Consider the following 17,494-nt stretch of genomic DNA (forward strand, 5'->3'; position numbering starts at 1 on the left):
TTTAAATTCAAAACTTAAGACAAGTTAATTATCTAGAGAGGTGGGAGGGGGAAATAACATTTGGAATAAGCAAATATCAGGTTTGAATAAAAGGATTAAGAAAAATCAGGTTACATGTGAATTAGAAATATGATTTTTCTGAAATACATGATCTTAAGTTATTTTTAAGTCCTCAATATTTTTATTTTGTGGGAAGATAACTCTTTAGGAATAAAGAAAACAAGTCTAGGTAGTCCATTAGCCACCCAACTAAATGGTTTTACTTCATCATTGACAGGAAATTTTCTGTGATTTTTATCCTACCAATAGGCATGCACTTTACCAGAATTGCACCTTAAAAAAAAAAAACAAAAACAAAAACTACTATTATCTAACTTGTGATAATTGTCTGTCATAATGCAACATCGATAGTTTCTATAATTTTATTGTTAAAATATTTTTAATAAAAGTACTAAATATACTGTAGGAAATAAAAGCACCAAACGACTAGTAATCATAGGTAACATATTCATTCATTCGTTATTCATTCATTCATTTATTTAGCAGCTTGCATTATGGTATTACCATGAATTTTAATAATTAATAAGTGCCCAGGAACACCAAAACAAACAAAACATATTCTTCGATAGTGTATGGCCAAATATGTCAGAGTCCTACAAATAATCACAACACAATAGTAAGAACTAAAATATATACATTCTAGGTGCCCTGGAAGGGCTCAGTTTAGCAAATATTATGACACTAACTAAATGCCAGGATAGATAAATAGAAGTTTATTTATTTATTATCTTCCTTCTCCTATGTCTCTTTCTCTCTCTAGATATATAGAGAGAATTAGATTATATGAAATATGGAAGTTTTTCAATGTTATATTTTACATATCTTTTGCATGTGTATTTAATCTGATTCTATTGTCTCTATTCTTCATCGAGTTAGTTTTCATTCGTTTAAATTGAAAAAGATGTAATTCCTTCTCCTGGTAAGCTAACAGGCTTTCAGGCATACCAATAAATACTGTACAATAAATGTGTTAAAATAAATGTGTTGCTGACAAAGCCCTCAGAAATAGATACTGTGTTAGATTTTGTATCAACTAGTCTAAAAAGGGGGAGTAAGCAGGATTGTGCAGAAGACTAAGTGGAAATGTAAATACATTTTGTTTGAAGAGTCTGGAAGATATCTAGGCTTACCTCAACATAAAGATATTTATAATCAATTTAATACTAAAAAAATTAGTTGAGAGTCTTGGGGAAAGGGTGTTGCTCTGTGATAAGAGTAATAACAGGCTAAAAAAAAAAAAAAAAAGCATTTAAAAGCTTAAGAGAAAGTGACAGCCTGGAAGACTTCTCCTTGGATCCCAGCCAATACTGGGGTTTGGGAAGGCTGTGTAGGTGCATGGAGTTGTACCTACATGGGGACAAGCACGGTGTGTCAGACTTGATAACATTCCTGACCTACACACACATTAGTCACCCAAAGGTAGAAGACTCATTATCACTAGGGGTTTAAGTACAGCTGCTGAACACTGGCTGAACATTATGACACTCCGAGGTAGGGGCAATACCTGGGACTTAAAAATAAAATCACGCATATCCCTGCATCCATATGTCTAACCAAGACTGCCTTCTCAGGAGTAATCACACAGGGAAACGTCTACTAATCAACAATAGAGAGGGAGAGAATAACGGAGAGAGAAAGAGAGAACAGTAAAGGCCTTGAACTATAAAAGCAGACTCCATGCTATCATGTATCGACTGGTAAAAGGCCAAAACCTAACTGGTAAAGGGGGCTTATAGACAAGAATCTGTGATTGATAGATTGCTTAGTTATTCCAGAGCTAAAATATAAAAACAAGAAATAACTGAGTAAGTGCATCAGAGGCTTTACACCATAGGGGGGAAAGGTGTCAAGAGTCAATTCAGCCAAGTCACTAAACAAATGACCAGAAAGACAGCCAACGTGAACACAAAACCCCAAGGAGGAGAGAACTGAGGGAATTATTATCCAGGGATGCTAAATATGTTATCTAAAAAAAAAAAAAATCAGTTTTCAAGTAACAATTGAGATATACAAAAAATAGGAAAGTATGATGTACACAGGGAAAAAAAAAATGAAGCCTATAAACACTGCTTAGGGAACAGACCAGATGCAAGACATTGTAGACAAAAACTTCAAAGATATAATAAAGGGAAAGTTGTCCCATGTTTATGGATGATGAGAATATATTATACTGTTAAGATGTCAGTAGTTCCCAAATTGGCCTTCAGATTCAATGCAATCACTGTCAAAATCCCAGCTGGCTTTTTTCTCCCCCACCAGAAATGGACAAGCTGATCACAAAATTCATGTAGAAATACAATGGACCAAAATAGGCAAAAGAATCTTGGAAAAAAACAAATTGGAGGACTCACATTTTCCAATTTCACAATTACTACAAAGCTACAGCAATCAAGTTAGTGTGATACTGGTATAAAGACAGACAAGTAGGTCAATGGAATAGAATTGAAAGGCCAGAAATAAACTCTTATATTTATGATGAAGTGATTTTTGACAAAGATGCCAATAACACTCAATGGGAGAAAATTGAATTTTCCACAAATGGCATTGGAACAATTGAATAATCAAATGTTCAAGAATGAAGTTTGAATTCTATTCACAGCAATTATTAAAATTAATTCAAAATGGAGCATAGGCCTAAATGTAAAACTTGAAAAAAACTTTAAGATTTAGAGGAAAACATAGGAGAAAATACTGTGACCCTAGGTCAAGTAATATTTTTTTAGGTATTACATCAAAAGCACAAGTGACAAAATAAAATAAAATGGATTTCATAAAAGCGAATAGCCTTTTTTAATAACAAAAAATAATGAGCTACTATCAAAAAGTGAAAACACAACCCACAGAATGGGAAAAACTTATGAATCATAGATCTCAAAAGGGACTTGTATTCAGTATATATAAAGTACTCCTACAACTCAATAATAAAAGACAATCTAATTTTTAAAATGGACAAAGAATTTAAATAAACATTTCTTCTAAGGATATATTTTAAGAGCAGGTAAGTACATGAAAAGATGCTCAAATCAGAGAAATACAAATCAAAATCATGATAAGATACTACTTCACACCAACTAGGATGGCTATAATAATAAATAGAATATGTGTTGGTATGAAATTTGAGAATTTCAAACCCCTATTCATTGCTGTCTGAAATGTAAAATGGCACAGCCTCTTTGGAAAACGCGTTGGGAGTTCTCAGAACCATGTGACCTAGTAATTCCACTCATTTTTATAATTCCAGTATGTGCAAATATATGTCCATATAAAACTTTGCACATGGCTGTAGTCAGATAGTTGCATATTCACAATTGCCAAAAAAATAGAAACAACCCAATTGTCCTTTAACTAATGAATGAAATAACACAAGTGATATATATCTACATTATGGGATATTACTAAGCAGTAAAAAGAAATGAAGTGATGATATATATTAAACATTGATGAACCTTGAACACATGAAAGAAGCCAGTCACAAGAGATCATGTATTTTCTAATTATATATCTGTGGAATCAAGGCAATGATGACTTCATAGAATGAGTTATTCATATTCTCATTTTGTTCATATATCATTTTCCTAAGTTCGTATCTTCCTATAGTTATTTGAGCATTTTTAAAACTTTTTTTTTTAAGTTGTCTTGTCTAGTAAGTCTAGTGTCTTGGCTTCCTTAAAGATGGTTTCTGTTGATTTATTTTGTCCCTTTGAATGGGCCATGCTTTCCTGTTTCGTTATATGCCTTTGATTTTTGGTTCAAAAGAAAGCATTTAAGCACTGTAATACAGTAGCTTTAGAAATCAGATTCCTATCCTTACCCAGAGTTTGGTTGGTTGTTTGGTTGGCTGGTAGGTTGTTGTTGTTGTTATTGTTGTTGTTGTTGCTGTTGTTGTTTATGAAAGGGGCCTTCAATCATCCTACTGTGAAAGCTTAAGGATATCTCAAGTCTTCTCTGGGACTATGTTTTTGGTCTTGTGCCATTGTTTTTTAAATTCCACCATATATATTGTTGCTTCTGAACATATGAGTCCTTAAGTGTCTGGCTCCCAAAAGGAGAAAAAAAGAAAAAAGAAAAGAAAAACAGATGATGCTCCTTTGTATTCCAGCCAATAGAGGGCTGAAAGAATGGTGGCCAGCCTCTGCAATTGCACTTAATAATCAAAAGCCATAATTGGCTATCAGAACAGTTAACTCCAATATTTGGAGTACAAGGTCTTTATTCCTCAACCTGTCTCCAGCAAGCACACTAGAGCATGGCTGCCTGTAGGGGTTGGAGGACATGGAATGGGTGATGGTTACTATGCTAAAAGCTGACATTGATGGAAATTAACCACAATTTGCCTCCAAGTTTTCTCCTGAAAGCTGCCAGCATTCAAGTAAATTTCTGAGTTCCCAAATAGTCAACTTCTGACGGTTTCTGCCAGTATAATTGCTGTCTAGGTGGAAAGAGCAATTCTTGGTGCTTCCTACTATGCTATTTTCTTACATCAATCTTGGTTGTAGCCTTTTATGAGATATGGAACTATAAAACCCAGCAAAGCTGTACCTGGATTACTGACCCACAAAAATGGTGGAGTACTAAATGGAATAAATGTTTGTTTCTAAAAGCATCAAAATTCTAGATTAATTTAATACCTAACTAATAGATTATTAAAACATATGCTTCTGTTTTACTTATATTTTATTATATATAAGTATAACACACTTATTATAAATTGTTATTTTTATATTTAGTGTACAATATATGTACTGAGAATATGGTATGAAATTATATATCATATAACATTTAATTATTAATATATACTATGTTTTATAGTATGTTCTATATAATATATAGAATACATAGTTATTATTATAATGTTCTACATCAGTAATATATAATAATTAATATAATGTCATTAAATATTAGTGATATGTCATAGAAAAGTTGTTAAGCTCTTATATTTCTTTTTTGAATCAAAATTATTAAGCTAGTCTGATTTACCCAAAGATTCACCTTACCTATGTGAATTTAGGTTCTACACTATATCTGAGAAGACAGTTAATGTAAAAAAAAATTTTTCTTAAAGGTATAGAATATTTGGAGCATAAAGTTTCGTTTTTTACACTTTATTTTAATTTAGGTAATATTTTATTTAGGTAGGTGTTTATCTCCACAAATGGGTCAGAACACACAATATCATTTATTAATATCTATTAGAAGCAAGAAAATATTTCACACTCACCAAGCAGAAGTAAACACTTCCCTGAATTGCAGGTATCACATACACACGCATATAGAGAGCTTGTTATAAACTTCAGCCATAGGTCAAAAGAAAACACAAAAACTTACCTGCTCAGATTTCAGTCTTTCTCCTTTCCAGTGACCATGGAAGTCCTAACTGGTTTTCATTCACAGGGAAACAAACATCCAAACAAATGAAAAGCCTAAAATACTTTATCTTTTATATCATCCATTAAAGACTTGATCTGCCTCTCCAGTGAAAAGTACACTTAATCCCCATCACCGTGAAACCCCCAATCACTGCTACCACAGATAGAAAATAGTTTATCACTAAATGAGTGGATCAGGAAAACACACTCACAACCGACACACAGTCATTACAAAACACACAGACATAAACACACACAAAGTGGAAACTCAGCAAAGTCACAGCTCTACGGCCATTTGGGATTCATTTTAAAAGGTGAGAAAAGACATTTGATCTAAACAACTTTATACAGCAATGAACATATATAACAAACGTATGCCAAGTATTTTATTCAACTCGTAATGAGGAAACCAGTTAATGGTTAAAACCAGTACATATGAGAATCTGACTTATGGAGATTTATATTCTCTACTGGGCAAAATTGATATCTGGGCACAAGAATCATTTGCATTTTCTGTGGGCAGGAAATTTTTCCATTGTTTAAGTTAACTATAATTTAACTTTGACCTTATAAGGTGTAAAATAGCCTAGGCACTAGCCAATCAATCTAAAGTAGACACCCCTGTGGAAACACAATCTCTGGAGAATCTGCCAGAAAGTGCCCATCATTCTTCTGAAAAGACTTTCAATCATTTCTTTTGCCAATCTCCCACAATTTTATCAGGAACTATTAAAAAAAAAACGATCTAAATGGGTAAAACTTTGATGAAATGAATTTGCATATTATTAAGAAAGACTTCAAATGGAGAAACAAAGCTACCAAAAGGAGATGGGACTTGCCAACCCTTAATTAGCTGTTTGCTAATTAAGAAACTATTTTATTTGTCAATATTAATTTAGAATATTCCCCTCACTTTCTCCCTAAGTTTTCCAAATATATGTGGTCAGCAGAGATGTACATGTGTTTGTTTTGGTGACTTTTATAGCCCAGAACTCACAATGGTGTGAATACCGAAAATAAACCAGAGTTTATTTTAGAAAGAAGACAGAGGGCCTTACAGCACTAGAGACCCTCTTCTCTAACAGTTCTCTGCTGTATGAAACTGGACATTCCAACCTTATATTAGAATCCAAAGACCAAAAGCTTAACCAAATGACTTGAATTTGGTTCACAGGGAAACAAACATAGATTGTGAGACCGTTGTGTTTGGCTAAGGCTTTAATTCATATGTAAGGAACTTAATTTAAAAAGGATAGCTGAGACAAAGACAAATGTTAATGAACTATCAGCATAGCTGGTAATCAGATATGACAAAAATCATAGAGGTGGAATATAATGCCTAAAACTAAGAAAATATCCTATTAGAGGAAGTTGCTTGTGAAAGAGAAAGAGGTGTATCATTTGAATAGCTACAGATGTAGAAGGCAAAATAAAGTCACTATAAATTAACTACAGCACTTCGTAGTTGTGCAACCTTGGGATCATGAGCCAGCAGATAGTACCCTCGGCACCCTGCATCTTGATGAAGCTGCAACACTTGTCTGCCCTGGGTGGGGCCAGCCTCGGGGCCAGGCACATCGGGCACCTCCTCCCTATGGACTATACTGCCAATGCTGTTGCCTTCTACTCCCACACCTTCTCCTAGGGCCTGGCCCTAGCTCCACCTCTCCAAACCCAGTGGACACTGGGGGCTGGAAAGGAGGAGGCTTTTTTTCATTTTCCTCTTTTTTTTTTTTTTAAGAAAAGCATATACAAGAAAACAAATGCACTTTACTAAAAAAAAATGGACTTGGCAGACCATTTCTGCAGTGGGGATTGGTAGTTGCTCTAGAGGTCCCACCTTCATGGTGATGCCATAAGGTAGCTATGGCTTTAAATCGCTAGGATGGTGCTGTTGCTAACAACTAAAAGCATTAAATAATTGAATAATTGATATCAATAATAGCTACCGGCCACAGATTCTCAAGAAAACGTGAGGTTGGAATTTGCTGTTAGGTTTACAGGTTTCAAAGTAAGGGAAAAATTAGCCCATTAAACTCTGTGTTTAGTTACTTAAATTATCAATGATGGGCACCTATTTTATTTTAGAGGCATTATTGAATGTACCTCTAAGTGGGGAGTGAAAGTCTGATAGGGTAAGGCAGGAGCATAGGTCTGTCTTGATACGCAAAATAGTTGATATGCTCTACTGCTAAAGTCTCTGGGCCCCGGAGAAATAGATAATATCATTGAAAACTATCAAGTTTATTATTTGTAAATAGAACAGAAAGGTGAACTCCTTCAGGCTTACATTATCTATCTGGTCCAACTGAATACAAGTAAATAAGATCAGCTAAATTGGGTTATCCTTGTTTGTTTGAGACTTTCCCTGTATTAGCACTGAATGAAAATCCTCTGCCCCAGGAGTTCTCTCAGTACTGAGCAAAAACAGGATGGTTTTTCACTAATGAATTGGGCTGTTCTGAAGGCAGGTGAGAAAAATAGTGGATTTTACCGCTTTCCTGCTCAATCTCATATTTCTTCCAAAGGACAAAGTTCGTAACAAAAGGGACTATGAGCTAACACCTGTCAGGATTCATGTACACATGTAGTAATACGATTAGATGCACTGAAAATTGAAGTGCATCTCTGAAGAGATGTTCCTCTTCAGAGCAACAATCAACTTGCTTTATTATCAAGTAGTCTTCATATGGGCCATTAAATGTTTTAACATTTCAACAAGAGTCCATGCCCAAGATAATTTGTTCACTAACATGATGAAATAAATAACTTTATTTTTGAATTGTTGCCACCTTTGTTTTTGTGTAATGTCATCATAAAGAGATAGAGGGGAATTAAAACCATTGCAAGTCTCACAATGAGCCTTTAAGGAAAGTGTAGATCATGCTGCCTACCCTTGGAAATGCACAATTAACTGTTCTTGACATCGCAGAACATTATCATAACATTAACATTCTAGCCTCTTGTAAAGTATTTTGCTTATTTGATGTCTTAAATCTATTGCTGGATCTCTTTAATGACTTTAGTTATGCACCTAGTAAATAAGTACTTCTTTATGGGAGTATTGCATAGATTTCCCTTTAACATACAGCTAACTTGAAAGGGCAGTTGTTCAATGATTCATATCTGGGTGATTATTTTGCAGCTAATAACCTGCTTCTCTAAGGAATAAACCTGTACTTTGAACCATGATGATTCTTAAATCAAAAGTAGCAAAACCTGTGGGGAAAACGACATTTATAGTTGAAAATATTGATTTATGTATGCCAGACCCTGGTTTCAGGTGTTATTACATTTCACATGTATGAAATAAGAAAATGAGTTTGCAACAGTAGAACTTACTATTTGGAATGAATTGGACTTGGGGAATTAAAAGAAGAAAGACTTTACACCTCAACTGTGAATTTCACTCTTAGGGTTATCTTTTTAAAAAGAAACCATAAGAGACAATTTTCTTCAAAAAAATGATACAGGCTCTATAAATATCTTCAAGTATTACACTGAAAGGTTTGCAATATTAATCATTATTCCATGTCATATTTTATTATTTATTTCAGTTATCCCATATAACTATTACTGCCATTCAGCAAACCTGGTTATTAGGTTTCAGTTTTGGTTTGGTTTGGTTTGTTGGCCCAGGCATAAACTAAACAAAACCTCTGCCTGAGGAACCACAGATTATGGCTGGCTACTTAAGAGATAGCATTTACACATTTGAACTTGAACCCTGTTCTAGCCATGACATTAGCAAGGAAATCATCTTACAAGGGAGAAACCATTTTATCAGGGACAATTTAAATGCTTCAAGATATAGTTAACTATCACCTGTACTCAAGATTATATGTTGTAATTAAATGACAATTTAACTAAATACAATGAAAAAAACTGCTAGTCAAAGTCTGCTGATATTTTTACAGTTTGATAATATGCAACACAGTATATATAAATTCTGTAACGGAAAAAAAGTTGTGTGTTAAGTCAGCAACCATGTTTCACTTAGGGAGGTCAATAAATTTATTTGAAGATATTCTCCATCTTTACATGGACCTCTTAGCAAAATATGTACATACACATCATCCTGAAAACAGAAATGGATATCAATAGAAAGAACTCTATAAGTTACACAGGTCCAGAGTTTTAAATTAATCATCTATTTCTGTGTAGTGTTATTATTAAAAAGGAATTGAAGGCTTTTGTTTTTTTGTTTTGTTTTGTTTTTAAGTTTTCTGACACTGAGGTATGTATATTTTGTTTAGGGCAACTTGTAGTGAAATTAGTAATTTAAAACTAGTGAGGAAAGGAAATAAATAAATTGACTTTTAAACCCTTCTTAGGAGCCAAGATTTTTAGATATATTCTTTAATTTTTAGAGAAATCAATAAATCAGACAATATTTGGCCCCTTGAAGTAAGAGAAACTAACATGCTAGGGGTCATATATTTTATATAAGACAAACAACACAAAACATGTTTCTTCAGATTCCAGAGTCCATCTTTTATTTATCCAGGTAGAGCCGCAATGAGCTATAGTCTTTGCATTGTCATAATTTCAAAGAATTAATACAATTATATACATTTGAGTATGTGTCTCATTGCAAGAATGAGATGCATACATGTTTGAATGACATGCTTACAATCCCAGTCATTTTTCAAGGTGGAGATTTTATACCTGCCAGTAGAATCCATTCTCACTGGATTTATTTGATGCAACAATAATCCTCAGTTTTCAGAATCATGGTCATTGCCCCTCAACCACGGTTTGAGTTACACCTGGTCAGCCATCATCCAGAAGCGAATGACCCTCCTTCTGATATATTGTCAGCAGGTCAACAGTAGACTAACACTACGTCACAATGTTTATGTCACCTCACTTCATCTCATCATGTAGGCATTTTAGCATCTCAAATCATCACAAGAAGAATGAATACAGTACAATATTTGAGGGACAGAGACAACATTCACATGACTTTTATTACAATATATTGTTATAATTACTCTATTTTATCATTAATTATTATTAAATCCCTTACTCTGACCAACTTATAAGTTGAACTTTATCATAAATATGCATGCATAGGAAAAATAATTATATATATAGTATATTTATTTAATACTATAAAAACAATTTGGTGTGTGTGTGTGTGTGTGTGTGTGTGTGTGTGTAGGTGTGTGCACGCAGGCACATATGTATATTCAGTACTATTCCGTTTCAAGCATCCACTGAGGATAAAGGAACTTAGCCCCACACACATGGAGAAAGGGGGATGACTATACTGGAGATTTCTTAAGGCTGAACCGGGAGGCACTAGTTGCTACAAAACTGTTATGTGCCCTCCAAGCCAAGGTGATACCATAGAATAGAATGATGCAGAAACATTCAGTAGGCAAAGACTGTTTTTGTATATTTTTTCCCAGCAAACAAAAAGAATTTGTATTTATTGAGACATATTTTTCTGCTTATAAGATATGAACAAATACTATATGAATAAATTTAGTATATTTAATAGTATAATAACACTTATATATAATAACACTATTATTACTTATATAATAAATTAAAAATAGTCATGCTACTATGTAAACAATTTTTTTTTCTAGAATCAAAGAAGAGAGAAATTCTGCTCTTCTTTTACCACTATTAGCCATCAAACTTTGGGAGGAATGTCTATCATGGACATTTCCAGTCTGTTACCAAGTTGTGAAGTTTTAAAGTCACAGCCACCCCAAGCTGATCTTGCCTTAGCACCTTGTTCTGTTGAATATACCAACAGTCTCACTGACGCTACATGAGTTTTCTTTCTTTACCCTGACTGAAGATAATAGGGTAAAGTTGAAATATATAAAAATTACTCTAAGGAAAAATGAATGATTTTGTGCCAGCGACCTAAATTTTCTCGGCTTCAGGATATTCACCTGTAAAATGAGCATTGATGTATATCCTTCAAGAATTTATTGTGAGGTTAATGAGATAATTTATTACAGTGACTGGCCCAGGTTGCAACAGAGTATTTCTGTCCTCTAAGATAATTTTCTACCAACCAATTTATGCCTGCATTTCATTAAAATATACTGGCTCTTTTAGGTTTTCAATTCAGATATTAAATATTTCAATGACAAATGTTTGTAATTGATTTTTATATCTATTTTACATTATAATATTTAAAATACTTATAGTTATAACCATAAGTGTATTAGATAATTTAAAATGATTCATTAGGCAGTCAGTGAAATTGTTGTTACTTCTATACAATATAAACAAAGAGGTTGATAAATCAAAAACAATGAATTATAATTTACAAGAATTTTTATCATCACAGAAAATCAGAAAAAAATAGAGTGCAGTGACTTGCAATCATATATTTATGCTCTACCTTCCTTGTAAGTAATCAAGTTTGATTATTTTCCTTTTAACTTACTGATGGAAGACTATAGTGTATCCGATATATCTATAGGTAAGAAGCCATTTGAGGAAATTCTTATTCCGCTCTCAAAATGAATCATTCTTGTATTATCTGAGACAATGAAAGGTGATAAATTCCCACATATAATGCACATGTCAAAGTCTATGCTTCTAGTCATTTCTATGTCCACTGCATAAGTTCTAAGAATCATAACTTCAGTTTCTTCAATAAAACAACAACTTTCAGCCTTCACATATTGTCATTTCTCATTATATTAATATTTAAATAGTTTATTAGTAGTATTTATTATTTAGAGAATGATTTTTAAAAAAATCCCTGAGGACATTATTTACTTTCATATCATCAATTGATATTTACAGTTAGAGAAGATATGCTTGGATTATACTTTCATTCTCCCACCTATTCTTTCATCTATTTCTGTCAAACAACATGGTAATGGAAACAAACTCCATGGGGAAAAATTGGTGTATATGCACCACACACATTTGTAAATATCTTACACGTGCACAATAGCTTCAGAAGTTTCCATTGGTTTTTGCTTTATTATATATTTAAAGTTCTATTATTAGATATTTAAACAAACTAGTTCATTAGATAATCTGGATGGATGAAGTCTTTATCATTATGAAGTGATCCACTGTATCCCTAGTAATATGTCTTGTTCTTAAGTATAGTTTATCTGATACTAACATTCTTGGTTGGTATTTGGCTGGTATATATTTTCTCATTTTATATTATACGTATCTGTATATATTTAAACCACTTTAAATATGGGTCTTTTTTTCCCTTTTATCTGACAATGCTGTTCATATTCATGATGCCATATTTTTGTTGTTGTTTGGTCTTTCCTTTTATCATTACTATCCCATGACTGTATTTTAATTAGTGTGTTTATATTTACATGCTTTGGTGTAGTGGCCACTAGCTATGTGTGACTGTTGAGCTTAGAAATGTTGCTGAATTAATTACAGAAATATGTGCTATAAGTGTAAAATGCCCTTCATATGTCAATGATGTAGAATAAAATGCAAACTATATCATTGATGATTTTTATTGATTACATGTTGAAATAATATTAAACAAAGTCTTAAATATATAAAAATTAAATTAACTTTTTCATTCCTAATGTGGATAACAGAAATATTTAAATTATATTATTTAAATTAAATTAAATTATGTTTTAATTCAATTGTTTTGGTTTAGGTCACTGATGTTTAGGGAAATGATTTATCTTTTGTGCTATTTCTGGCTTCATTTTACTTTGAATATACTATTTTTTTAAGATTTTATTTATTTGTTCATGAGAGACACAGAGAGAGAGAGGCAGAGACACAGGCAGAGGGAGAAGCAGGCTCCATGCAGGGAGCTGGACGTGGGACTCGATCCTGGGACTCCAAGGATCACACTTGGGCCAAAGGCAGATGCTAAACCACTGAGCCATCCAGGGATCTCCCCAGAATATACTATTAAACACAATAAATGTCAATTACCTTTTAAATATATTAAAAATAAGGAACCATTAAATATAACCATTAAATATATTAAAAATAAGGAACCATCTACCATTCATGACGTTATTCCTTCAACTGTGTATATACAAATTTGTACTTGGGGTTATTTTCCTTTTGCTTGAAAGACTTTTTAAAACATTCCAGTAAAAGGTCAATTAATAAAGAATTCTCCCAGATTTCATTTCTCTAAACTCTTTTATTTACCTTTATTTAATTTTTTTTTTGTTTGTTTGTTTTTTTTTACTGGGTATGGAATTCTGGGTATAAAATTCTTATCTTTTCTTCCTCCATATATAATGTTTGGTTTTGGTTTGACTGCTTTAATAGATTCTTTTTATTAGTTGTTTTCAGCCATTTGCTCTATTAGTGGTTTATTTTACATTTTTTCTCTTGAAGTTATTTTACCTTTTTGTATTTGGGGTTTTATAGTTTCCACTATTTTTAGAAAATAAAATATCTGTTTTTTCCTGTTAATGTTTTGGGGTTTTTTGTTGCTGTTTTTGGGGTTTTTTGTTGTTGTTGTTATTTTGGGTTTTTTTGTTTTTGTATTTGTTTTTCAGAAAGAAGGGGCAGAGGCAGAGGGAAAGAGAGAGAGAAAATTTTAAGCAGGCTCCACGCCCAGCAAGAAGCCCCTTGCAGGGGTTCCGTCTCACCACCCTGATATCATGACCTGAGCCCAAATCAGGAGTTGGGTGCTGAACTGATTGAGCCACCCAGGCACTCCATGTTTATTCTTTAAGTTACTTTATTTTTCATATATAGAAGTTCCATCCATGTCCTTTCTTATCTTTTATTTTCTACCTCACTCTGTTCAAGTTTTCCTTTACATCCCTGAGCATAGTTGTAACATTTATAATAGGTATTTTAAAGTCTTCTCCTATTTTATCTTCTTTCTAATTGTTATTAATTTTTTATCTGTTTATATTTTATATTTTATTGCATCTTTACTAGCTGACTACTTTTGTTTGGATGTTATACTTCATGGATTTTGTGTTTTGAGTGTTGTATTCACAAATATGGACTTTGTTCTTGCACACACATAACTTAGTGAAGAACAGTTCCATCTTTTAGAGACTCGCTTTTCCATATGTTTAGGTGAGTCTGTTGTACTCTTACCCTAGGTCCAACCTAGCCCGGGTACTAGGGCATGGCCCTCTGTGGGTGTCTACTCAATGCCCTGTCTTTACGAGATTTCGTTTTTCTTGCTGCTGGGATTAGAAACTCTTCCTAGCCCCACACACTCTGAGAATGGTGTAAATTGCTTATTCATGGGTGGTTCTATCCTTGATCTTGGGGACTTTCAAGTTCCAGCTTTATGCACAGATAGTACTTAACATGTAAGTGGACTCCTCATATTTCTGGAGCTCATTCTGTGTTTAGCTATCTCCTTTATGGGACTGTACCCAGAATAATCTAGCTTCTAGTCTTTTTCAAAACAGGATCTTTGTCTCTTTAATTCAGAGAGACTGGCAAGGCTGTTGGGGTTTCAACTCCTTCTCAAGACTCAGCAACTTCTGCTATACATTGGCCAGTCTGAAGACAGTTCTTTCCAATGTTTCATTCAGTTTTCTATATATTATATGTAGGGTGAGAGGGCAATTCCAGTTGTCACTAAACTTCTATGAAAGAAATGAAATCTTAAAATTTTCAACTATGAGGTTTTCACTGACTTTATCATGAGATGGCATCTGCATTTAAAAGACTGTTATGCCTGGGAGCCTTTCCCCTAAGATCAGGAACAAGACAGGGATGTCCACTCTCACCACTGCTATTCAACATAGTACTAGAAGTCCTAGCTTCAGCAATCAGGCAACAAAAAGAAATAAAAGGCATTCAAATTGGCAAAGAAGTCAAACTCTCCCTCTTCACAGATGACATGATAATGTACATAGAAAACCCAAAAGACTCCACCCCAAGATTGCTTAAACTCATACAGCAATTCAGTAGCGTGGCAGGATACAAAATCAATGCCCAGAAATCAATGGCATTTCTATACACCAACAATGAGACTGAAGAAAGAGAAATTAAGGAGCCAATCCCATTTACAATTGCACCCAAAAGCATAAGATACCTAGGAATAAACCTAACCAAAGAGGTAAGGATCTATACCCTAAAAACTACAGAAGACTTCTGAAAGAAATTGAGGAAGACACAAAGAGATGGAAAAATATTCCATGCTCATGGATTGGAAGAATTAACATTGTGAAAATGTCAATGTTACCCAGGGCAATTTACACGTTTAATGCAATCCCTATCAAAATATCATGGACTTTCTTCACAGAATTAGAACAAATCATCTTAAGATTTGTGTGGAATCAGAAAAGACCCTGAATAGCCAGGGGAATATTAAAAAATAAAACCATAGCTGGGGGCATCACAATGCCAGATTTCAGGTTGTACTACAAAGCTGTTATCATCAAGACAGTGTGGTCCTGGCACAAAAACAGACACATAGATCAATCGTACAGAATAGAGAATCCAGAAGTGGACCCTCAACTTTATGGGCAACTAATATTCGATAAAGGAGGAAAGACTATCCATTGGAAGAAAGACAGTCTCTTCAATAAATGGTGCTGGGAAAATTGGACATCCACATGCAGAAGAATGAAACTAGACCACTCTCTTGCACCATACACAAAGATAAACTCAAAATGGATGAAAGATCTAAATGTGAGACAAGATTCCATCAAAATCCTAGAGGAGAACACAGGCAACACCCTTTTTGACCCTGGACACAACAACTTCTTGCAAGATACATCCATGAAGGGAAGAGAAACAAAAGCAAAAATGAATTATTGAGCCATCACTAAGATAAAAAGCTTCTTCACAGCAAAGGATACAGTCAACAAAACTAAAAAACAACCTACATAATGGGAGAAGATATTTTCAAATGACATATCAGATAAAGGGCTAGTATCCAAGATCTATAAAGAACTTATTAAACTCAACACCAAAGAAACAAACAATCCAATCATGAAATGGGCAAAAGACATGAACAGAAATCTCACAGAGGAAGACATAGACATGGCCAACAAGCACATGAGAAAATGCTCCACATCACTGGCCATCAGGGAAATGCAAATCAAAACCACAATGAGATACCACCTCACACCAGTGAGAATGGGGAAAATTAACAAGGCAGGAAACCACAAATGTTGGAGAGGATGTGGAGGAAGGGAAACCCTCTTACACTGTTGGTGGGAATGTGAACTGGGGCAGCCACTCTGGAAAACTGTGGAGGTTCCTCAAAGAGTTAAAAATAGATCTGCTATATGACCTAGCAATTGCCCTGTTGGGGATTTACCCCAAAGATGCAGATGCAGTGAAATGCTGGGACACCTGCACCCTGATGTTTCTAGCAGCAATGTCCACAATAGCCAAACTGTGGAAGGAGCCCCGGTGTCCATCGAAAGATGAGTGGATAAAGAAGATGTGGTTTATGTATACAATGGAATATTACTCAGCCATTAGAAACGACAAATACCCACTATTTGCTTTGATGTGGAGGGACCTGGAGGGTATTGTGTTGAGTGAAATAAGTCAATCGGAGAAGGACAAACATTATATGGTCTCTTCATTTGGAAAATATAAAAATTAGTGAAAGGGAATAAAGGGAAAGGAGAGAAAATGAGTGAAAATATCAGTGAGGGTGACAAAACATGAGAGACACCTAACTCTGGGAAATAAACAAGAGGTAGTGGAAGGGGAGGTGGACAAGGGGTTGGGGTGACTGGGTGATGGGCACTGAGGGGGGCACTTGGTGGGATTAGCACTAGGTGTTATGCTAAATGTTGGCAAATTGAGCTCCAATAAACAAAAAATAAAAAATAAAAAATAAAAGAATGTTATGTGTATTTAACATTTTAAGTTACTTTGTAACAAGGCAGTTTTAGAGATATTAAATCAGCACATATCCAGACTACAGCAAACTTTTCAAAGCAAATAATGGTAGCGATAATGTTTAGTAAATTTATAACAGTGATTATCCAGGGGTAGTAGCCTGAATCAGCAGAAATTATTGAAGATTTTAATTTTTTACATTAAATAGAATTTGGACTTTGCATCTGTTGGCTCCTTCTATACCTACTTAATAGTCTTTCCTCACTTTTCCCTATGTCTCAGTCCAAGTGATTTTA

This window comes from Canis lupus, chromosome 19, assembly GCF_011100685.1.
Source record: "Canis lupus familiaris isolate Mischka breed German Shepherd chromosome 19, alternate assembly UU_Cfam_GSD_1.0, whole genome shotgun sequence".
NCBI lineage: Eukaryota > Metazoa > Chordata > Mammalia > Carnivora > Canidae > Canis > Canis lupus.